The sequence below is a fragment of the Triturus cristatus genome, chromosome 11 (assembly GCF_964204655.1).
Source record: "Triturus cristatus chromosome 11, aTriCri1.1, whole genome shotgun sequence".
NCBI lineage: Eukaryota > Metazoa > Chordata > Amphibia > Caudata > Salamandridae > Triturus > Triturus cristatus.
The window spans coordinates 543,186,898-543,212,874 of NC_140594.1; the positions used below are offsets into that span (position 1 = coordinate 543,186,898).

The 25,977-nt window shown below is 44.9% G+C and overlaps 1 pseudogene; it reads right to left on the minus strand.

Moving 5' to 3' along the window:
• Positions 1-257: 257 nt before the first annotated feature.
• Positions 258-1,471, minus strand: LOC146785047 (zinc finger MYM-type protein 1-like; annotated as a pseudogene).
• Between the last annotated feature and the right edge of the window lie 24,506 nt (positions 1,472-25,977).

Below are 25,977 nucleotides of genomic sequence, written 5' to 3' on the forward strand. Positions count from 1 at the left end.
CTTTAATGCGAAAATAATATCTTTGCCTTTACATACAGGAGAAGAATCTCTCATTTGAAGCAGTAGTAATAGGTAATGTAAAAGCTAGATTTAAAAGATCCAAAACCCGAGAAAAGGCTCCTGGTGGATAGATGAGCTACTGCCTGATAAAGTGATTAACTGGTACATTCTTGTCTGAAAGATACATTTTGCAGTTTCCAGTTTAGATTGAAGAAGACTTAGGTCTACTGCAGCCTCTGGATCTTTGTCAACACTAACTAGTACAGAGGAAAAATCCCAGAAATTTCCAGTTTTTGGTCTGAACATTCTGACAGCAAATGAGACCCGTGTTGTCTGTAAGTGTCCAACGTAGAGAAATAAACTTCCTGCTTTAAGAACTCAGACAGTGGAGTTTGACTTTCTGAGACATCAAAAAAGTTCAATCTTTTCCCTACGAAGGTACTGACAAAATAATCTGTAAAGTTGTTACTCAAGTTACGGTGTCTCATAAGTAGAGCACTTAGATTGATTTTTTCCTGAATCTCAATTCCACAATGCTCTGCTAAGTCCTTAGCCTGACTTAACAATTCGGTCTACTGATTACCTTGAGGGAGTTTCACTAAATCACTTCTCGTTGATTTACTTAGGTCACATGCTCTCTGCAAGTTAAGTTTTTTCTCTGTAGTTCTTGGGATATACTGTAAATCCTTTGGAGAATGAGCTTCATACACTGCGATGTAAGTAAAAAGCCACAGTTTTCAATGTCCTCAGGAATTCCTGTGGCTTCTGAACTAGCCTCCTTGTCATGTTGTTGGGAAATTATTGCATGGAGATCAACAATCATAGAATCAAATCACATCTGTACTTATCTAACACAGGAGTACCAGTAAAACCACTTCATACCTGAGAGTCTTTCCAGCTCCACTACATACTGATTACTCTTTTTCTGAACTTTCACAAAGAGCTCATGCCTCGGTGAACTTTGTGAAAGAAAAACATTAACTGCCTGCAATGTTGAAAACAAGTGTTTACTGGTTGCATGCTAGTTACTGTTTGCACTAACACAAGGTCTAGGCAATGGGCATGGCAGTGTATATACATTTCTTGTGGTGCAATCTTTTTTATTTTTGCTTGGATACCATTAATACAGCCCCTCAAAATGGATGCTCCATTATAGCACTGTGCAACACATTTCTTCTAATCAAGTCCAGCTTTCTGTACTGCTTAAACAATGGCTGCAGCAAGCCTGGAAGCATCTAAATTCTCCATATGTTAACACCCTAGTGCATTCTCCCGAACATTTACTCTACCATCAACAATGCAGATAATAAGCTCAGCTGCACATTAGTTGAAACATTTTTGGTTTCATCACCTAGCAACGCAAAATATTTTGTCACTTTTTGACAATGCGCTCACAGACCAGCACTGCCACTACAGATGTCATGTCATTTTGGTGAACAGGAGAGATATAGTGCCCATACCTCCTGGACATGTTGCTTTTAACATCTCATCTTTATAAGAAATCATCTCTAACAATTCAATTACATTTCCCCTATTGTGAGAATCCTCAGTTTCATCAGTGGCATAGAATGCAACCACTTGACAACCTAAGAAACAAACTATCTTAAACAGCTGCTCCTCGTGTTGTCTATTCTCCTCAATTTACCACCTGCACCTCTTACTAGTATGGAAGAAACAGACTGTTGATGGTTCGTAGGTTGCTGTAATGTTTTGAAGTTGGTCCAAGCAATAACTGATTATTTATGCTTCTCTTACTGTGAATGTTTGGACAAAGAACAAGTAAGCTTTTCCCACTTACTGAAGCTAATATCAACAAATGCAACATTGCCAAGTTCACACGGTCCTCTTCCCACAGTAACAGCAATAAAATGCCTGCATGCAAAAAAATAAACAGTATCTTTAAGGACTGAATACACTCTCCAAGCATGGGTTTTGAAATCTCCATTAAAACTAAGACATTCAGTTAAGGGGAATGTTTGAAGTTTTGATTGCATTGGGTCTCTAGAATGATTCAGTGAAAATTCATATGCCAAGAGTTCTCTTTCTGGGTGGGATTTTGATGTTTGTGTCTGACTAGTTTCTCTGATTTGAGGTGCCTCTATTGTGTCACTCTGCAAAAAAGAGCTGGCTGTATGGTCATCAAAGGATGATGAACAGTCAGCAATGCCAGCCACGGACTTAAGTTCTAAGATGCCAACATAAGAAGATGAATCTTCAACCTCAGTGGGAAATGAACACTCAGCACTGTCAGCATGTGATGAAATATCACTAATGTCAACAATGGCAGAATTATCATCAGCACAGGGAGATGCCTTCACTGCTTGATAGAGCAGCATCAGACAACTATTTTTTTCTCTTGACTCCATTAGAACCTGCACAAAGTTCTTTGGTTCTCCTACTCCATTTTTTAGTGAACAAATGCAATATTGATTTTTATTTTGGATCTTCGTGTTTTCTAGCAGAAAATAAATGTTCCTCTGTTGGCAACTGAACCCAGCAATTCTACTTATAAAATGTCAGAAATACAGACAAAAGGGATATGGCATGGCATGGTACAGTACAAATAACAATGAGGAAACACAGAGACCCTTTCACACACATGAATATATATTTTTTAATGGCCATTTTGTCAACAAACATATACAAGAGATGTTTTATTGTATATATTATTTTCAGTATGTTAACTTTGTATATTATTGTATGCACAATGGTTTCTGTAGCATACCTCTACTTTTATAGTGTCCAAGGGTGTCATTTCTTTATTTTGGGTTACAAATCCAGTGAAATCAATGGAGATACAGAGTGGTGTTGATTCTGAGCTGGGCCAAGTACTTTTTTTCAGGGCAGACCCAATTGAGACTTTCAGTGGGATTTATCATGTTTTGAAATGGAGTAAGAGCCAAAGGGTGGTGACTCCCTTGCAGTCATGGTGAATTAAGAGGTATCCTCTAGTTTTTGAACTCTTTTTATAATAGAGCCAGAACAGGTTACTGATATAAACAAAAAATGTATATGTGTTAATGGACTACCCCTCATACTTACTCAACATTTCATGCTGGACTCAAGCTTGTGAGAAGAAGACGCAATCCTGTTTTTCCCTTTGCCTTTACACCATAATCCTGTCAATCCCAAAATAATGTCAGTGCCAACACGCATAGATTACAATTGAAACATTAGCTCCATTATTAACCTACATCATTCAACATCCCTACCTAATGGTTTCAAAGCACAGCCTGCTCTTATTACTGACTCTCAGAAGTACACTCACTGTGCATGCTAGATAAAGATGAAACACAAGTGGCCATCTAGCATTCGCATTGAATACTTCTAGTCTGTTCTACTTTCAAGACTTTGCAGTAAAAGGGCAGCAGACCAGCCTGCCAGTCTCATTGCCCTGCCTCCTCTAGTTGTTCTGAGGCACTCACTACCCATTCTCCTGTGGACTACCTCTGCCCTGGAATTTAGGGGTCAACAGGGACCTGCAGAAAAATATATCATTTGACTGGTTTCCTTTGTTGATGCAGCACATCTGTTGATCCTCCTTCCTGCCGCCACAATGCACGTTTTTTGATCCAATGTAGACCACAAAATGGATCCCAGCCTAAACAAGGAAAATACAACCAAAATAAGGCAAATTAAAGTTTTCTTTTGATACTCTGGGAGTTGTTAAACCATTAATATTAGAAAATAAAAACTACAATTTCAAAAGAAGTGTCCTCCTTTTTGTTGCATGATATATGGTAATTTTCAGTGAAAGTACAATATTTCACTCTAATGTTGAGCAAGCTGTCAACAAGCACCCTGCATAACATTCCAGAGTTAGCCCATTGAGCATCAACCCTCTAGAGTTTCATGCATCTCATCCATTATTGCATTTTCTCTAGTGCATTTTCAACACCCTACTCTTTGTCAGACACTTCCCCACCTTCTTTGTATGTTCTGTCCCACCACACTTAGGGCCTGATTTAGATCTTGGTGGATAGGATACCCATCACAAATGCGACAGATATCCTGTCTGCTGTATCACAAATGCCATAGGATATAATGGATTTGTAATAAGGCGATAATCCTATCCGCCAAGATCTAAATCAGGCCCTGAGTTGTCTCTTCATCAAAAGAGGTGCCTTAAAAGCTGCTCAGAATTAAAGATGGTATAACATAGTGTGCCTAATAGGGAAGTTTGTGTGGAACTTACCTTACCAGCAACACACATCTTATCTCACAGCCAGAGCGACCAAAGTCATGAATGCTTACTTTACAAATGCAGATGTTATAGCCTGCATTTAAAAATGACTCTCCTAAAGCAAACATTTCCAAATTTTTAAAATCCATCACACACATAGACAGAGACAATGAATCATAGTTGTGTAAATTAGTCTGTAGACAATATTACATTAGGCAACGGAGCCTACAAGGTGCAGGATTCATGTCATCCATACTGGTAGGCACTTTTTAAGAGTGCTTGGTCTGGAGAAGCACAAACCCAGGATTCAAAACATAACACAGTAGCTAGGGTTGACTTTGATGAGAAGAATGTATATCTACCCCACCAAACCTTACTTAGTAACATCAGGATAGAAAGACTGGGAAAAAAACATTACTTTCTGACCTGTACGATGCAGCTCTTAGATGGCAGTTCATAGCTCACTGTGCTAGATTACGAATGAACTGCTCAGTAACAACTAAATCTCTGAGACAAAAGAAGTAACCCACTGAGCCATCCGCATAAAATATTATTCTTTGAGACACATCATACACTTTCTTTTCAGCAGGCATAATAATGTCCTGTGCTACCTTAGATAAGTGAAAACTGCCACCAAACAAAACTTCCATCTCTCTCCATCAGGTACATCAATACATATAAGAGTTAGCTTGACAGTTTTATTATTGCCAGTGCTTTTAAAACTGCTGCATTGCTACAAACCCTGCCTCCACTAAAATAACCTCCCCACCATCCTTTCTGCCTCCCGGGGAAAAACCCACCCATCACTTATCCCCGCTATGGCCATTCTGGCCTTGGTGGTGTTTGAAACAGACAATATCTTGTTGGCCAGTCCACTAGAACTCACTGATCGGCGTGTGCATGCTGTTGCTAAACGGATGCAGTATTCAACATAAAATAATGGCAATTAATTTGTTATTCACATTTCCTATTTCCTAAACATCGGCTAGCCGGCTAGAATGGTTGAACCTGAAACGTGTGTTCGTTAACAATCATTTCAGAAGTTTTGCAGGGCATTTGAAAATCTTACTTGTTGCTTTCGTTAGATATTTGCCCAGGTTCTGCAGCTCACAGTAGTCACAGTGACTGACACCGCCACAAGGGGAGTAGGAGAGTCGAGACTCTAGTTGAGTCAATGCCATAACTCAGCCAGTCTCACTCTGGAATGACCTCTCCTGCCCCAGGGCATGTCTGAGGTTGAACTGCCCAACTCAGTCAGAGAGTGACAATTAAGGGAAGCACGTCACTCACAGCCCGATCCTGAACTTGTGTTGATTCTAGTCAGTCACTCTAGAGTCTTGGCACACTGCACTGATGAGTCCAAGTCAACTCTGAGATTGCCCCTCATCAGTGTGGCTTTTACTGCTGCACCGGAGCTGGGCAAAGGTTTTTGCCAGGGCTGTCATCATTGGTAGGGCTTTTGCGCTAACAGATTGACTGCTCTAGGGCTTGGTTGGCGGTCCCAAACAAGGCGGTACAGCTACTGCACCAGGCACTATGTACTCAGCTAAGATTGTGTGTAGCAGGTGAGTGCTTGTATGTACACACATGTGCTTATAGCTGCAGCACATGTACTTACTCACTGTCCAATCATGCTCAGTCATGCTGTGCATGCTTTGTGCTGATTCGCTCAGTTTCCTCGCCCATACCAACAGCAGATACATACAATGGGGCAGATTTATGAGCCCCTTGCGCCACTTTTGCGTCACTTTTCCCATGTTAAAAGTGACGCAAAAGTGGCGCAAGGGGCTCATAAATCTGCCCCAATGTATCAAATCAAGGACACTGCCGGTTTGTTGCTGATATGCTAATAACCCCCTCAACCAGCAGCGACCATAACCCGTTATCACTTAGCATGAGAGAGCTTTGCCTTAGCCATGATCAAAATTCTTCTCATGGATTGCAGATGCTTACTAAGATACTCCACCCCTCAAACTGTAACAGATTCCTCAGGTGGTCTAAATTTGTCCTGTCCAACACAAAATTTGCAGCCCTGGAAAATATCCTTGTTGAATATACTGCCAGACTCTCCATGGCATCGAATGATTTGCCTGGCTGCACCAAAACCTTCGAGGATACCATGGCCTCGATTGGCACCTTGTTTCTTGACCATAGGAAAAAAACAACTCCAAAATTCAAGTCAGAAAACAAATGGTTTAACAAGGATTGTAGACTAAAAAAAAATACCCTGATCCTTGCAATCAAAACTAATATTCCAGGTGTGGTCAGGGAAGCAAGGCAGCTTTATAGACAGGCACTTGCTACTGCAAGGAAAGACTGGGACGAGCAGCGTTGGGATGCTTTAAAATCTGCAAGCCATTCTAAAAATGGCGAGCTCTTCTGGTCTATCTTGAGAAAATCCTCCATGTATGACCAGGACAAAATCCCCAACCACATCACGGACAGGGAATGGTTTGACCACTTTAGGAATCTCTATGATGGGGCCTGAAGAGGATCATGGCACCTTTTTGAGACCCATAGCCACTCCCACTGAACAATCCTCATTTGATAAGATCGAGAAGAAAGAGGTAGAGACTGCCATCAATAAAATCGTTCCTGGGAAGGCCCCGGGGCCAGATGGCATCCCGGGCGACCTTTATAAAGCAAATGCTGACGGATGGGCAACGTACTTTGCAATTTTCATTAATAACCTCCTGGATGGCTCCCCGGTGCCTGATTCTTGGAGGGGAGCAGAAGTAATTCCCATCTTTAAAAAGGGCTTAAGGGGTGACCCAGCGAACTATCGCCCGATTAGTCTAATAGACGCTGGTCAGAAATTGGTCGGTAGGGTCCTCCTGGAGAGAATTCACTCCTGGGTAGACGAAAATGGCATCATGACAAAGTTCCAGGCAGGCTTCAGGGCCTGCACTAGCACAATTGATCAAGCGTTTAGGCTGGTGCTACTTTATTGGAAGGTGGTCATTATTGACAAGGGCGCCTTATATCTGGCGTTCATAGATCTTAAGACCGCCTTTGACCTGGTTCCTCGTGATCGCCTGTGGTTGATTTTGGAGGAGTTGGGGATCCCCCCTTATATCCTGAATCTCCTCATCCGGATGCATACTAACAACTTTGCCCGCATCAGATGGGGAACTCAGGACCAAAAAACCGATAAAATCCCGGTTAATAGAGGGGTCCGCCAAGGTTGTGTGTTGGCACCTACGCTCTTCACCCTTTTTGTGAATGGTGTAGTATCCTATCTGCTCGAAATTGAAGCTGACGTCCCCACATTGGCGGGTGACAAAGTCCCTGCCCTTCTTTTTGCGGACGACACTTTTCTAATCTCAAAAACCCCAGCAGGACTACAGAAGCTTTTAGATCGCTTCTTTTTGTTCTGTGAGCTGAGAGGCCTTGTCATCAACACCTCCAAAACTAAACTACTTTACTTCAACCCTACTAGATCCTTTCGGTCCACTCTGACCCTAGATGGAAAACCACTTGAGCGTGTTAAGGAGTTCGACTATTTGGGGATTAGACTCACTGATAGGCTCAAGTGGCAGCCCCATATTGACAAAATGACACTTAACTATAGGCGGGCCATAGGTAGCCTGGGCAAGGAATTTCGCGCCTCTATTACTAAACCCATCGCCCCAGCCTTGGATATCTATGCTGCAAAGGCGGTAGGCAGCGCCCTATATGGCGCAGAATTATGGGGCTTCTGCTGTGTCGATACCCTAGTTACCAACTAGAACAAGTTTTTTAGAGACCTTCTATCACTCCCGAGGGGCACACCGACCAGTCCTCTATTGAGCGACCTTGGTAGGCGCTCTATTAGAGACCTAGTCACTTTTCGTCCTTTGTTACACTGGGCACGGTTGTGGCGTACCCCTGAGCTCTCTAATTATGCTGATGGCCTCAGGGAGGTCATGAATTTACCTGGAGCCCACAAGATCGAGTGGTTGACAAAAATTAAAAAACTCTTGGCCGCAATAGGTCTCGCATTTGACCGGGATCTGGGGACACCGATGTCTAAGGATGCAATCAAAAGAGCATATTGGGCATGGGTCGATGCCCGGACCCATAGTGACCCCAATCATGGCAGGCTCACAGAGGCATTTTACCAACACAAGCTCGTCCCTTTCTTAGAACCTTACCTGGACTTTATTTCTAAGCCCAGAGACAGAACGCTTTTTATCCAGTTCAGGTTTGGGACTCTTCCTCTTCGCGATAGCACCTGCAAGTGGAATCCCCCGCATAAGACCCTTCCTGATTGCCCTACTTGTTCAGGTGTTGCTGAAAATATTTCTCACTTCCTCTTTGTCTGCCCAGCCTATGCGTCCCCAAGAACGAAATGGCTCAGGCCTGCTTGCCTACAGCTTGGGACAAGGGACAGTCTTACTGCCCTGAGAATCCTTAATTCAACAACAAACACTACTACAATATGTGGAGTGGCCAAATTCTTAGGATGGGCATGGCTGATCAGGCAGAGGTCGATTGCTCTAGTTAATCTTTTTATATTCAAAGCTGTGAAGTTTAATTCCTTTTTAATTATTTATTGTGTATTATATATTTAGACCCTTTTTACGACATGTTTTTAAATGTATTGTTCTTATGTAATTGTGTTCTTTGTAGTATTGTGCTTTTATGACATCACATGTCGAAATAAAGCTTGATTGATTGATTGGTATATCTACCCCACCAAACCTTACTTAGTAACATCAGGATAGAAAGACTGGGAAAAAAACATTACTTTCTGACCTGTACGATGCAGCTCTTAGATGGCAGTTCATAGCTCACTGTGCTAGATTACGAATGAACTGCTCAGTAACAACTAAATCTCTGAGACAAAAGAAGTAACCCACTGAGCCATCCGCATAAAATATTATTCTTTGAGACACATCGTACACTTTCTTTTCAGCAGGCATAATAATCCTCTGTGCTACCTTAGATAAGTGAAAACTGCCACCAAACAAAACTTCCATCTCTCTCCATCAGGTACATCAATACATATAAGAGTTAGCTTGACAGTTTTATTATTGCCAGTGCTTTTAAAACTGCTGCATTGCTACAAACCCTGCCTCCACTAAAATAACCTCCCCGCCATCCTTTCTGCCTCCCGGGGAAAAACCCACCCATCACTTATCCCCGCTATGGCCATTCTGGACTTGGTGGTGTTTGAAACAGACAATATCTTGTTGGCCAGTCCACTAGAACTCACTGATCGGCGTGTGCATGCTTTTGCTAAATGGATGCAGTATTCAACATAAAATAATGGCAATTAATTTGTTATTCACATTTCCTATTTCCTAAACATCGGCTAGCCGGCTAGAATGGTTGAACCTGAAACGTGTGTTCGTTAACAATCATTTCAGAAGTTTTGCAGGGCATTTGAAAATCTTACTTGTTGCTTTCGTTAGATATTTGCCCAGGTCCTGCAGCTCACAGTAGTCACAGTGACTGACACCGCCACAAGGGGAGTAGGAGAGTCGAGACTCTAGTTGAGTCAATGCCATAACTCAGCCAGTCTCACTCTGGAATGACCTCTTCTGCCCCTGAGGTTGAACTGCCCAACTCAGTCAGAGAGTGACAATTAAGGGAAGCACGTCACTCACAGCCCGATCCTGAACTTGTGTTGATTCTAGTCAGTCACTCTAGAGTCTTGGCACACTGCACTGATGAGTCCAACTCAACTCTGAGTTTGCCCCTCATCAGTGTGGCTTTTACTGCTGCACCGGAGCTGGGCAAAGGTTTTTGCCAGGGCTGTCATCATTGGTAGTGCTTTTGCTCTAACAGATTGACTGCTCTAGGGCTTGGTTGGCGGTCCCAAACAAGGCGGTACAGCTACTGCACCAGGCACTATGTACTCAGCTAAGATTGTGTGTAGCAGGTGAGTGCTTGTATGTACACACATGTGCTTATAGCTGCAGCACATGTACTTACTCACTGTCCAATCATGCTCAGTCATGCTGTGCATGCTTTGTGCTGATTCGCTCAGTTTCCTCGCCCATACCAACAGCAGATACATACAATGTATCAAATCAAGGACACTGCCGGTCAATCTGGCCTGGGGTCACCATAGCAATGAGTGAGATGAGTTATTTCCCCCGCCCAGGCCCTGCTTGCAGGCCATCATGATGTCCCTGTAGGCAGAGCTTCAGCACAGCAGTGCAATCAAAAGCAGCTCCCGTAGCATGAATTGGAATACGTTTTAGTATATTTCCTATTTGTATTTTCGGATAATGCACTTTCTTGGCTGGAGGTGGAGCACATGTGATTTAGTAACTGTTTTCCTTTCTAAGAAGTGGTATATTTTGCAGATTTTGACACTGCATCTGAAAGTAGTGTAATAATATAAATATTGTAAAGTGTGTTTGATTGTTATTTACATGTAAAAATATTCAACTACTTCCGTTTTGTATAGTTGCATGTATGTTCTGTATAGATGTGTCACCGATTTTGCATCTTTTCCATTGGGGGTGTTCTAATGTGGAGCAGGTGCTTTCTTTTCTGTTAGTTGAAAGAAAGGCACTCTCATTTTAAATGTTAAGTTTTTTTCTAGTATATAGAGTATGGGATCATTAGGTTTAGTGTGCGTGCTATTTGGGCGAGTTTATAATCTTTTAGTAATTTATGTATAGTTACTTTTTTATATCTTTTTACTGGTGTGTGATAGTTATTTTCTGGCAGCATAGCGTTTATTTTTATTTTGCGAAGTCTATTTAAAGAGATAGATGTTGGAAAGTGTTTTATTATTGATTTGCTTTTTTACCTTTTAAAGTTTAATAACAATAACGTTTTAGGTTAAATATAAGTTTTACTTACTTGGTTAGGTACTTGTTTAGATGTATATATTTCTTCTTTAACGGTCTGGTGAGAGAATGTGGCAGAGTTTCCTTATCTTGCACTGCATGTCATTTTTGGGGTAGTTAGTTGTTAAAATTAGTGTAGACAGTTAGAATGGTATCAGTTCCTAAACGGGAAAGGAAGAAAGCCTCAGCAGTCCAGATAGGTACTGTGAGTCGGGGTAGGTGTCTCCAAAGTAAGGTATGAGTGGGCAGGGTAGGGGAGTGGTACACCTGTGCGTGTTGCTGTTGTGCCCTCACACACCTTTGCGGGTGCAAAGCATCATCATTGGGCACTGCTCCTCGTGGGGGTGGTGCTGCAGTCCCTCACGGGCCCTACTGGAGGGCACTCTGTTGGAGATCTTTTAGGAGTTGCCGCATTTGTGCATGTGGGTGTGTGGGCCAGGTGAAGGTAGTGAGTGAAGATAAAATGACCCGTCGGTACCCTTGTACATTTATTCGGGGGTCTTCTGGGTGAGGTTCAAAGAGGACGGGATGGAGGCGCAGTTTATGCAAAAATGAGAGGGGAAAGGAATAAATGCTCTCCCGCTGCTCTCAACCCGTATGTAGGTGTGAAATGAAGTGTTATAAGTGGTGGATGGTCGACATGTTTCACGCTGTCCGTGGGTCCCTAATGGATCCCTTAGCGCTGCATCAGGACCGTGAGATTAAGAAAATAAGAGGGGGATCAGGGAAAAAGGCACCCTATATTCCCACTAAACCTTCAGTCAGGTAAGTTTAACAAGTACTGTTAATGGGCACGTCTTATTCGTGTCCTTTAATTCAGACCTAATGGAGAAAAGAGGGGAGGGGAAACCATAAAAAATATCATGTCATGGTGACAGAAAGGTGCTCATCAATGCAAGTCTAACTTCATGTGTTAAGTTCAAAGCATGCAGTGAAATTGAAGTTAAAATTAGTGTGCCTTTTTTAAGCCTGCGCGGTGAACTAGGCTCCGCTCGCAGAGTTTGCGAAGTTTAGGTAACTTTGCGATTCGCGTAGAGTGTGAAGTTGCAGATTTCTACGCTATCTACAGTGTAGCGTAGTTGTTTTGCTTCCTCGCGTGCTCAATATTCATTCTCGCGTGAGCGGTAACGTCTTACCGTGATTCTGTGTTCGTCAACTCAATTTTCTTTCCGTTCGCGTGCGCCACGAGATTTGTAATATGGCCGCCCGATACCGCGAGAGTGTGCGAACGCGAACACGTCATTCGGACGCGCGAGCTGACTTCCGGCGGCTGTCTTGGAAGATCGCGATCCCGAACATGCAAAAACTACAATCTGGCAAAGAATATCTCTCGAGCATCAGAAAACCTTCTCGAAAATGATAATTTTGCTCAGAAAAACTCCTCAGATTGTGATTTGGCTGTAGTCTTTTGTGCAAGGAGTCCATTTTTTTTTTACTCTTTTTTCAAGAGGAAGGAAGTGCCCCTGAGTCTCCAACTTCCTGTTCCTGTCCAGCCGGCTCCTCCCAGTGCTTTGTCCATGATGCTGTTCACTTTCATTTGGATTTGGAGCTGGAAGGATCACTTTTTGTGTCTGTCTGCTGCATCATATCATTGGATTGGATTTATTTGAGGACTTTTTGATTTGAGATTTAATTTTACAGGTAAGTTGGAGAATTGGTGTACATGTTTGTTTCATTGGGGCTTGTTTGTTCCTACATTTTTCTGGGATTTTTATTGTTTTTAAAAATTATTGTTGTGGGTGGCCGGTACTTTCAATAGGAGTCTAGTTGTTTTTCTTTGCAATTTCAGCCAGTAGGGTACCCATGGGTCCATGTTTCTGGGGTGCCTGTTGAATTTAAACATCTTGTAGGGCATGGATGGCATAGGATTGAATTGCTTAATGTGGTTGTGGTGTATTTCACTGTTTGGGTGTGTGTGTTAAATACCTTTGTTGGGTGTGTGTGTGTGCTTGATGTATAACTTCTTTCCAATCCTTTCGTAGCCCTGTTGATTAAAGCTGTGTTGTTTAGCAGGACTCCTTTGTCCGGTCATATATAGGCCTGCTTCAGTTCATTGTTTTCCATGGCCTGTTTTGACTGTGAGTGCCCATGTGGCTTGTGGCAATTTTGTGGTGGTAGTTTAGTAGTGTGCGTCTTTTTCAATATAGGCCTGCATGTCTTTTCTTTGTTCCCCTTGGCTTATGCTTGTTGTTGTTGTGTCCTGGCCATGTGTGTGGCGGCCATTTTGTGAAGACAGGCAGTGTGCTTTTGGCATAGGCTTACATTGTCTGTCTTCCATTTCTTGTTGTTGTGGGTGGCTAGCGGCCATTTTGTGGAGCCATCCAGGCAGTGTGCTTGCTTTTGCCATTCTGTTCCAAGCTTGTGGCCTTGTCTGCCAGTAGACCCAGAGGTAGTCATCATCAAATCATGGGTGCATAAAAACTGTTTGTGTTGTCTGTTGAATTTTAACAGCACGGATGGCATTGGATTGAATTGCAAAATGTGGTTTTTGAAGTGGAATTTCAGTTTTTGGGTGTCTGTTAATGAAATAGGGCTTTTTAGCCAGTAGGTAACCCTAGGAATTCAGCTTGCATACTTTTGGCAACTCTGCACAGCGCGACAATGAGGACTTATAGTTTTCGTCATTTTCGCGCTCTCAATATGCGTGTTTGCGCCTTTTTGTACAGTTCGCAATGCCGAACACGCAGAATTTGCAATCTGGCAAACAATATCTCACCAGCAACATAAAACCTTCTAAAAAATGATGATTTTGTGTATTTTGCTAAAAAAAACTCCTCAGGTTGTCATTTTGCTGTAGTTTGGAGCACAGTCACTTTTATTTAAAAAAAAAAAAAATTAAAAGAGGAAGTAAGTTCCACAGAGACTCCAACATCCTGTTCCTGTCCTTTGTATTCACTTTTTTGTTATTATTGTGGTGGGTGGCCTGACCATGTGGGTGGCGGCCATTTTGTGATGGCAGGCATTGTGCTTTTGCCATAGGCCTGCATTGTCTGTCTTGTATTCCTGACCTTTTCTTGTTTTTGTGAGTGGCCTGGCCATGTGGTGGCGGCCATTTTGTGGGACCAGCCACTGTACTTTTTCCATAGGCCTCCAAGCTTGTGGCCTAGTCTGCCAGTAGGCCCAGGGGTACTGCTCATCAATCATCACGGGTGCATGGAAGTTAAACAACTGTTTTCGTGTTGTGTGTTGAATTTCAACATCATGTATGGCTTTGGATTGAATTGCAAAATGTGGGTTTTACTTTTTTTCTGGGGTATATTTCACTTTTTGGGTGTTGTAAATAAATGCCTTTTTATGTGTATGTGTTCGTTGTTTTTGCTCCCTGATGCTGCATCCATCCCATGTGATGCACACATTTTTATTTAGGGCAAACAGACTACACTACATTTATATTTTTGTTCTTTGCTATTCTTATTGTTCCTGAGTGTACACAGTACAGTAGTACACCAGGAGCCCTGGCCGTGTTGTCAAAGTCTCATAAATGGCTACACTGTTGTTGTTCACTGACTTAATAACATTTAATAATTGTGACCACCCACCACACACTAAGAAGTTATATGTTATATTAGTTTGATTGTACTATTTTTTGACTGATGTTCTTCTGGCTTCTTTGCTTTTAGGTGCACAAAAGACTGAGGAAGTGGTGTGTCATTATCGCCCGTTGTGGTGCCAGACTGACGTCCTGCTGCTATAGACGACGTGACGTGTGATTGACCTGACCAGCCATCTCTGCAACTTGTGCAACTGAGTGCTGTTGACATCTGAAGAAGATGCCCCCAAAGAAAGCAGGTAGCAGGTCCTCCAGTACCAAGAAAGTTGCCATTGAGAAGAAGGAACAGAAGAAGAAGGAAGTGTCACTTAAGTCTGGTGTGCCGCCCAAAACCTTTTTTGGGACACCAATAATGACGCCTGCAGCAGCAGTGTCTGGGGGCCAAGCTAGGGGCAGCACCTCCGCATCAGTGGGCCCAACCCACCAACCCAGGCCCAAGCAGATGAGTGTGGAAGAGGTAGCCAGCTTAATGGTGGAAAGCAGTGATGCTGAGCCTGAACTAAACTTATCTCTATCTCAAAGTAGTACACAATCAATGCAGGAGGGAAAACACAGCAGATAAGTGGTAAACAACAACAGCCGCAACCACCGCCCGCAATAGTAGTTTTTGTTCCTCCCGAAGTAGGGGCAGTTCAGTAATTTGAGCCTCATGCAGAGGAAGAAGAGAAAGCCACTCCTTCAGAAGTTCCATTGTCTTCCAAATCCCAAGCAAGGAAAAGGAGGGTTAGTCCATCAAGTTCTTCGCCAAGCCCCCCTTCTGATGATCTAGATGCCACTTGGAAGCCACAAACTGATTCTGAGAGTGAGACACGTCCCAAGATCAGGCATGGGAAAAGGAAGGTTCCAGAAAACCTTACACTTATGGAGGTTGATGTAGAAGAGCAGGATCTTGATGATGATGATGATGATGAGCCCATCATCACGAACATCACTCCCGGCCCAGAAGAGATGGAGACCAACATTTTTACCCTATCCAAAATGGCTGCGAGGGATGTAGCACGCATACCTCTAACACAGGTAACACCAACACGACCTCCAGCTTCCATATTTACATTAGCAAAGGGCCGGCAGCGTCCTACATCCAGCACAAGCACTACCTCAGCAGAGGTAGGTAGTGGTACTGCACAGAGTCAAATTCAACGCACACCATCAAGTTCATCCGGCACTGGAAGTGACACCTCCAGCAGGAGACAAAAGTTAAGCTCCCCAGTGTGGGTCTTCTTTACGGTTAGCGAAAAGGAGGGGAACATTGCTATATGCTCCATTTGTCATACCTCTGTTAGCCGTGGTAAGCTTGGTACAAACTATGGTACCGGAGGCCAAATGGTCCATCTGAAAAAACACCACGCAATCCAGTGGGAGGAGCACCTTCATCGCATAAAAACTGGAACCATTGCTGTTGGTGGGGATAAACGAGTAGAAGGTCCGCTCACGGTGGAAGAGGAAGAAGAAGAAGAGGGAGACATTCTCTGTGGTAGTGGTACTCAAAGTAGCCCTGTCCCCAGCACCACAGTGGTAACACCCACATCCTCAGCAACATCTCAGTGGCACAAGAGTAAGAGTCAGCCTGAGACACCAAGGAGTACTGCTTTTTTAAAAAGTGAGACGTTGAGCATAACAGGAAGGAAAACCACGCAGCCTACCATTCTTAGCACGTTTACTAGGCCGGCAGTACGAATGCAACCACCCAATAGCACGTTTGTACAATGCGAAGCTGGCTAAAATGTTAGCACCGAACCTTCTCCCTTTTTCTTTTGTTGAAGGGGTGGGTTTTCTGGAATTTGTGACAACCATGTGCCCCAAATGGAAGGTTCCCAGCCGCTACTATTTCGCCAGAGTTGCTGTTCCAGCACTACATCACGACGAGCTGGAATTGCTTGGAAAAGCCTTAAAACAGAGTGCTGTTCAGAGTATCCACCTGACAACAGACATGTGGACCAGTTGCCAAGCCACTGATTAGATGTGCATCACTGCACACTGGGTCTCTTTTTCGGGTGTTAAAGATAAGATATCTGTTTGACGATCCGTCTCAGACTTGACTCTCCTCAGGATTCAGGCAAAGCTATAGGGGGTCCGCCTCTCGACGTCCCCAACTCCTGCACTAAAGGCACGGAAGGTTGGAGCAATCAAGCGAGGGAAGGGAAGGATGGGAACAGCGGGGAGTAGAACCTGTAAAGAAAATAAACATACAAACAATATGCCAGGTTATAACACAATTGCTACTCTCATGAATTCTCGCTAGTGCAACCACATTCTATGAGAGAGTTCTGCGGATATTGGAAGGCATTTCTGTCGTTAGCATTATTACATCATACACATACAAACACTCAACCTCAGCCAAAACCCCTACCACAGTACCAAGTGAACACTGGCTTCTAAAACTTATGCGATGTCTTTGATTGCCCCTTGTATCGCAACCAAATGCCAATCTTATGACTCTCTCTCAGAGCCCATGGCGGAGAACTCTATAAGTTCCGATTTGGACACTTGGAAGATCTCTCAGGACAATCGTACTGCACATTAATTCAGTCATGAGAAGAGAGCCTGAACGCTCTGGTGCTCGATTGGCTAGAAGCTGAAAGGTGCCTTATGCTACCTTGCCTCCATGTGCCATGCCTTACTGTCCTCCTGAGCTACTGGCTCTTCGAGTCTTACACACCCCTCGTGGGTAAGGAAGGTGGATAGGGTGATAGCTCCCCCCTTGGAGGCTGAATCGGAGAGCGGAATACCCCTTTGGGTTTCCAGCGAAGCACCCGCACTCCCGTAACCTGACACCACCAAATGCCCCTGTCTGGGTGCAGGATCGGCAGGCCCCTCTGGTCCTTTTGCGGGACTGGGGCCGAGAAATACCTGTGAGTCTTGCTCCTAACTCGGAGCGTGGATTATGTTCGTCAGCCTCTGCACGAGTCCCCCTAGTTGTCTACGGCACCGTAGAAGGGCACACGGTCGGTGCTAGTCCTCACGATCGGAGACCCCGGAATCAGGCTCAGGAATATCGGGTCTCCGGTCCATGAAATAGCCATTCTCCGGAACTCGCGAGCAAACAAATGACGAACCTGCCATCTTGGAATTACGCACAGCGTCCTGCGTGCGTCTCGTCCCTTTTCTAATTGAGGCACCGCCCATGCCATTCCCGGGGATTCTGGGGATTGTAGGCTGGGTAGGCGCTTCGCCCGAATCATGACAATCTGCAGGTGTTGTTGACACTGCTGAGATTTTTAATGACACTCGCAAACATACAACTGTAGCCATGTTTGCTATGGAGAAATCTCATACTGCTGCAAACATTTTGGATGAGTTTAACAGCAAGGTGTTTGAGTGGCTGTGACCAAGAGGGCTTAACATTGGTTTTGTTGCCACAGACAAAGGCAGTAATGTAGTTAGGGCCATGAAAGATGGTGGCTATTTCAGGGTACTGTGTTTGGCACACTGCAATAACATTGATGTTCAAGACTTTCTGAAAAATTAAAGCAAAGTCAGCAACTTACTGACCACCTGTAGAAGAATATGCACACATTTCAACCATTCTTTTAAAGGCTGGAAGCAGCTGAGGGTCATTCAACGTGAGCATAAAATGCTAGTCAAAACACTCATCCAGGAGGTGCCAACAGGTTGGAACACAGCTTATTACATGCTTGAGCGACTGTTTGAGCAGTACATACCACTCAATGCTTATGTCATGAAAAGGTCACAAGATCCTACTGTGAAAGGCATGACTGTTGAGATGGCCCAATGGGACCTCGCTAAATGCCTGACAGAGATGCTATTTCCTTTTGAGGTCTTCACACGTGAAGTCAGCAGGGAGGACTGTACTATGGGCCAAGCTATCCCATTGTTGTACATGCAAGAGCAAGAGCAGAAGGAGGTGTCTGAAAGAGAGGGAAACACATCACAAGAGCAGGCATGGGAAAAGGAAGGTTCCAGAAAGCCTTACACTTATGGATGTTGATGTAGAAGAGCAGGATGATGATGATGATGATGATGATGATGAGCCAGTCATCACAAACATCACTCCCGGGCCTGAGGAGATGGAGACCAACATTTTTACACTATCCAAAATGGCTGCAAGGGATGTAGCACGCATACCTCCAACACAGGTAACACCAACACGACCTCCAGCTTCCATATTTACATTAGCAAAGGGCCGGCAGCGTCCTACATCCAGCACAAGCACCACCTCAGCAGAAGTAGGTAGTGGTCCTGCACAGAGTCAAATTCAACACACACCCTCCAGTTCATCCGGCATTGGAAGTGGGAGTGGCACCTCCAGCAGGAGACAAAAGTTAAGCTCCCCTGTGTGGGACTTCTTTACGGTTAGCGGAAAGGAGGAGAACATTGCTATATGCTCCGTTTGTCATACCTCTGTTAGTCGTGGTAAGCTTGGTACAAACTATGGTACCGGAGGCCAAATGACCCATCTGAAAAAACACCTCGCAATCCAGTGGGAGGAGCACCTTAGTCGCTTCAAAACGGGAACCATTGCTGTTGTGCATAAACGAGTAGAAAGTCCGCTCCCGGTGGAACAGGAAGAAGAGGGAGACATTCTCTGTGGTAGTGGTACACAAAGTAGCCCTGTCCCCAGCACTGCAGTGGTAACGCCCACATCCTCAGCCACATCTCATTGGCACAAGAGTAAGAGTCAGCCTGAGACACCAAGGAGTACTGCTGGCCCAAAAAGTGTGACGTTGACCACAGGAAGGAATACCATGCAGCCTACTATTCTTAGCATGTTTAGTAGGCCGGAGGGGCAGTACGAACGCAACCACCCAATAGCACATTTGTACAATGCAAAGCTGGCAAAAATGTTAGCACTGGACCTTCTCCCTTTTTCATTTGTTGAAGGGGTGGGTTTTCTTGAGTTTGTGACCACCATCTGCCCAAAATGGAAAGTTCCCAGCCGCTACTATTTCGCAGAAGTTGCTGTTCCAGCACTACAGCACGACGTGCTGTAATTGCTTGGAAAAGCCTTAAAAAAGAGTGCTGTTCAGAGTACACACCTGACAACAGACATGTGGACCAGTTGCCAAGCCACTGATTACATGTGCATCACTGCACACTGGGTTTCTTTTTCGGGTGTTAAAGATAAGATATCTGACGGTGTTGTTGACACCGCTGAGATTTTTAAAGACACTCGCAAACATGCAACTGTAGCCATGTTTGCTATGGAGAAATCTCATACTGCTGCAAACATTTTGGATGAGTTTAACAGCAAGGTGTTTGAGTGGCTGCGACCAAGAGGGCTTACCATTGGTTTTGTTGCCACGGACAATGGCAGTAATGTAGTTAGGGCCATGAAAGATGGTGGCTATTTCAGGGTCATCAACGTTAATTCCCGAAGGGAAAAGGGTCTAAGGGAAAAGTTTAATGACCAAAACAACAGTTCAAATCCCCTATCCTTACATATGAAAAACAATAGTGAACTGGTGGTCGTGCAAAATGAGGAACTGGATATGAAGAACAGATAAAATATAGAGAGTTACTATAATCAACTAGTCTGAGTGTGGTTGATAGAGATAGAACATTGAACTTTAGATGCGGATTCCCATCAACTGCCAAGGGAGGCCAGTGTCATCACTTGGTAATCCTTCCTTCTTGTCACTACTCCTCCAAGCCAAGAGGCAGATGTAGTAGCCAAGATCAGAGCAGAGTACAAGTTCAAGAGAGAAATCGACCAAGAGTGGCCATATGTATTTCTGTTGAAGGGTACTATGTGTAGTAAGTGCAGTGCAAGTGAAAACTTTAAAAAGGGAGTTGGACAGAGAAAACTATGTTTAATGAATATCTCTGTTCCAATCCTATTAAAAAGGCGTGTAGCGGCAACTTTTAACAAATAGGTTGCGTCATATAGGGGTCGACTAGTTTCAGCCAGAAGGGAATGTGTTCCCGGCTTTCTTCAGGACCAATACATAATTGCTACTGCAAGTGATTAAGAAAAAAACAAGAAAGAGTGACAAGTTGTCCAACAATACAACCTGGTACCTATCGACCTCACGGCAAGTAGGGTGTATTTCACTCCTGTTGAAAGAAAATACAAACGATAGGTAGTGTTCTGTTTCAATATTCCTCATTACATACAAAGTTAGAAATTAGTTCTCATAACAGTGACAACCAGTGTATCATCTATGAGAGAGAACGCCAACTCACCTTACTTGTGTGAGCGTCAGACCTCACCTCACCCGGTAACAACTCAGGTAATTGAGACCCCGCCCTGTAAGTATGAATCATATAGGGCGAATTATTCAACAAACCAAAGGTAGTGTTAAAAATGTTAAAAAAGCGGTTTAGGGACAAAATCACAAGCATGTGTCCAGTAAGAATAAATCGCCAGGAATATTATGTGTGTACCGCAATAATCGGTATTGCATTACAGTTCTTAAGGTAAAAAAGAAAAAAAGAAAAGAGCCGATTAACTGTGAAAGATGGCACACTCGCATCATGTATAGCAGGACCCCAAAGGCAGTTACTAGGGGTTATTTTCGTCGGCATGGTGTAACTATATGCAAAAGAAAACTTAAGTATTTAGGTCTTAAAAACAGTCTCAAACGAATCCAACTAAAAACCTAGCCGGTCACTGATGCCTCACCTGTCTCCTGTTACTTTGCTGCTGGGTGCGTAGCAGTTTACCTTTGGAGTTGCGGTAGCGGGACTGCGAGGACCAGCCCCCTCAACCATTCACGGCGCAGCTGGTCACTCTTCCTGCTCCACCCCCACCATCATTCAGGCAACGACTCGCGGCCCCCGCTTCGCGGGTGCCGCTCACAGCGCATAAAAGCGTTCTTTGCCATCTGGACTTGCGATGCCTCACCTGTCTCCTGTTACTTTGCTGCTGGGTGCGTAGCAGTTTACCTTTGGAGTTGCGGTAGCGGGACTGCGAGGACCAGCCCCCTCAACCATTCATGGCGCAGCTGGTCACTCTTCCTGCTCCACCCCCACCATCATTCAGGCAACGACTCGCGGCCCCCGCTTCGCGGGAGCCGCTCACTGCGCATAAAAGCGTTCTTTGCCATCTGGACTTGCGATGCCTCACCTGTCTCCTGTTACTTTGCTGCTGGGTGCGTAGCAGTTTACCTTTGGAGTTGCGGTAGCGGGACTGCGAGGACCAGCCCCCTCAACCATTCACGGCGCAGCTGGTCACTCTTCCTGCTCCACCCCTCGTCCCCTACTTCAATACCTCTCACGTCCTCCGCACCAGCGGGACGCGCGCGGGACAAGACCGGGCTAAGAGCGGGCCGTTTGTGGCCGTTCGTGGTCGGTTGTGGTCGGGGCGGGCCACTTCCCTAAAACGTGCCGCCATAAACGAGCGATATAATTTGCTGGTTCTGTGAGTACAAGCGCCATTGCTGACAGGTGACCTGTTTATACCGCTTTGGTTGCCCACATTTTGAGCTCAAACACTGTAGTGTGTTCTGGACATATCTAGCTAATTTTATCTTCTTGTTATCATCGGAGGTTTATTTGTTTACCACCTTCTGAGTTTGTTTGCTTGTTTGTTTTTTCTCCAAACCATGACCTCCTTAAGGTCTGGCAGGAAGGTGGCTCGGGGCAGCCTTGGGGGCCAAGTAACAGGGACCCTTGACAATTTTATTACCAGAGCTGCTCGTGTTCTTGAACACGAGATTTTATTAACGGAAAAAAGATTGTCCCTAGAACTATCTGCTAGAAGATCATCCCTTGGCAATATTATGACAGCTGTCTCGCCCGAAAACATCCAGCCACAACCTCCTCCTAATATGTCAGGTAATACCCTAATTGCACCGCCGGACACACTTGATCATTGCCCGCTGGTGGACATCAACGAGATAATTAGTACCCCAGACACTAGTGTTGACCGGACCATTGATAGCACTTGTATTCCTCAGTCCACTTCTGACCAGCTACCTACTGGATCAACGTCACAAGCCCACAAGCCCAGGCACATCCCGAGTAAAAGGAAACGTACGGGAGCCCCTCCCAAGGGGAAACGTGCTAAAACCTCTAAAGTGACCAACCCTCCTAAACCTGTAACAACCTGTGAAGCTCCTAACTCTATTACACCTGCTAGTTCCCATTTGGCATTTGGTAGTTTGAAGTTCCCGCACCCTCCCCCCGCTCAATCCAACGCAGACTTTTCCATCTCCGATTTTCTCAAGCCTATAGTGAAATTATTTAAATCATTACTCCTCCCATTATTAGAGCGAGTAACTCGTCTCGCCACCTCGCTTGAGAAGTTAGAGGGAATGGTCTCTGCCAATACGTCCCTGCTGGAAAAGATTGCAGTGTCTACTATTGATTATACAACTTACCCTAGCAAAGAAATTGCCGATAAATCTAGGCTTGCTTCCTCGGCTTTTACACCCCCGGATGGAGCACTACCCAATATCCCGGCTCTCAATGTCCAGGCGGTGGATGTTCCCCGCCTCCAGGTCAACATTGATGTCCCGAGTGAAACAGATTGCAATATCAACACTGCCATTAATACTAACAACATCTCTACCAGCAAGCCCAACTCAGAGGATGTTGACTCCTTCCAAAATTTCCCATCCATCAATCTTCCTCCCGAGTCCCAGCCTTATACTATTATAATGGTGGGTGTTCCTCGGCTCCTTCTGTCAAAGCCCGAGAGTCATAGTGAGCTGAAGAACAAAGTCTCACACTGGTTAAATACCAACAGGCCTTTACCCGCTGGACTACGGGCCGAAATATTGACTGTTCGTAGGGTATGTTGGTTGGGCAATAGAGTCAAACAGGTGGAGGGTGATTGTGTGATTATACATTTTCGTGATCCCAGGGTTGTTAGGCACATCTGTTCCTTTACCAATACCTTGAGAGGGACCGGCATATCCACAGTGGACTTGTCATTCTTTTATCCCCAAAAACCCCCTGCCTCAATACGTGACATGTCCTTTGCTTGGGAAAGGGTCAATAGGACTTCCCACCGTCAGATAAGGCCGGACTTTTACCTTCCACTGTCAAATTTTTACGCACCCTTGAATTCATTAGATGGGGTTGACTGACAGTTACCTCATCTGGAAAACCCGAGTAAGTTGCGGGAAGTCTGCCTTGGTCCAGTTAACTCAGTGCAAACAGGGAGTGGTGGTTCACGGGGGTCTCAAGTTGGCTTGGCTACTATGTCTCCCAGTATCCCGTTTCTCCAATTGATTAGTCCATCTCCCCCTCCCATTGATCCTTGCCAACCCGAAAGTGAGACTAGGGGCCCAATCAATATTGCAATTACCCCAGCTATAAAGGGTCCCGCTCATGCAGCACCATGCGCCATGCCATCTAGTTCTATGCCCCTGACCCTGGACTCGTGGAATGTTGCGGGCCTTAATAGTAGGGTAACCTCTGAAGAATGGGTTGGCTGGGTGAACACCCATGATATCCTGGTTTTCCAGGAAACCTGGGCTGTGGACCCGATCTATCTTTCCGGGTTTGTAAACTTTTCTAAGGGGGCCACCCGTGGCATCAGGGGCCGCCCCTCCGGCGGGCTCTGTATATGGGTTAAGCAATCCCTTGGGTATTCACTCAAGGAATTAGCTATTGATAGTCCTGACTTACTAATTATCTCCCTGCAACACAACAACGATCCTGCAATCCTAATTATAAATGTTTACAACAGAGGCCTCCCTGGTGGACGTGGTACCAATACCTTTTTATTGCTAGATGGGTTTCTGGACACTATTAACATATACACCAATGTCTATATTGTGGGCGATCTTAATTGTTGTTTTGAACCTCTGCTCTCCACTCTTGATTCACTAACTTGGGAAGTGGATGCGATCTTAAATATCCCCCCTCTTGATCTCCCTCCCATTAAGAGGTGGACAGAGTCCGCCACCCAGTGGATGGGATTATGTATGGAGCGGGGTTTCAGGCCTGCCAATGGGAGGACCGCCTCTGACAAGGGTGGAAAGATGACTTTCTCAGATGGCCGACGCTGTAATAGCAGAATTGATTATGCCCTTGTTAAAATCGAGTTCTGGTCCACATTAAGTGATATGGCGGTATTAGACCGCCCTGAGAGCGACCACAACCCGTTGGATTTAAGTCTTTTACTTTGCCCTGCACATAGATCCAAACCCTCCGAAATAGCGACCGCGGAAGCCATTTTAACTAATGATCAACGGCGTGTACGCTGGGACAAGGTTGCTATTGATGTTGAATTATTGTCCGTGATTAGCTCCAAGGTATCCGATGCTCTGGTTGATTTACAGTCTCTTCAGAGCACCGAGGATGTTGTTGGCAAAGCCACACGCGTACATGACCACCTCTTCACTGGCCTTAAATCTCTTTTCTCTAAACCGAGTAAGGCTAAGAAACCTGTCACTCTAAAACCATCTTCTTGGTATAACAAAGCTTGCCGAGAATCTTTTAGCAATTTAAAATCTGCTATTGCTAATAAAGATCCAGATAATACTAGACTGGCTAGGAAAATCTACAATAAAGCTAAAGCCAAGGCGAAACAAGAGTGGGACAACGATCACTGGAACAACCTTTTGGCTGCCAGTAAGCACCGGAACCTAACCCTCTTTTGGCACATTGTCAAGTGGGGTAACCCCCAGAATAGCCAGGTCCCTACCAACCATGTCCCTCCGGACGCCTGGGTGACTCATTTTGAATCCCAGTTCTCGGTCCCCCCACAGGCCGCGGGGCCTGTCCCAGCTATATACAGGGACCTCTCCCTCTCCTCGACCCTAATTTTTGACTGTGCTGAGGTTGAAAAGGCCTTAAGTAAGGTTCCAAGTGGTAAGGCGCCTGGCATGGACTGTGTTCCTACGGATCTCTTTAAATCTGACCCAGGGAATTGGGTGCCCTACATCGCACAACTTGCCAACGCTGTAGCCAGAGGGGCCGATATTCCTGATTCTTGGGGGGGGGCTGAGATTCTCCCCATTTTCAAAAAAGGTGATCGCTCATGCCCGGGGAACTACCGCCCAATTAGTCTTATTGACTCGGTCCAGAAAATTATCGCTAGAATGATCTTGGCACGAATCCAGGCTTGGATTGAGATGGAGGACATCATCTCTCCTCTCCAAGCCGGTTTCAGACCGTGTACCAGTACCATCGACCAGGCATTCAAATTCCAACTGATTGTCTGGAAAACGGTCTATTTGTGTGGCGGTACTTTATACGCTGCCTTTGTAGACCTTCGGTCAGCATTTGACCTAGTCAATAGGTCAAAACTTTGGAGCGTACTGGCAGAGCTAGGGCTTCCTCCCGATCTCTTGAATATCATCATTAGGCTCCATGATAATAATTTTGCTCAAGTTCGCTGGGGGAAACAGGGCCAGGTAACTGATCGGTTTAGGGTCAATCGGGGTGTCAGGCAGGGGTGCGTCCTTGCTCCCACCTTGTTTTTATTGTTTATTAACAGTGTTGTCAAGTATTACTCCAACACATCGACGGACGCCCCCACGTTGGGAGGCACTAAGATTCCACTCCTTATGTTCGCCGATGACACCCTACTTCTCTCCCAG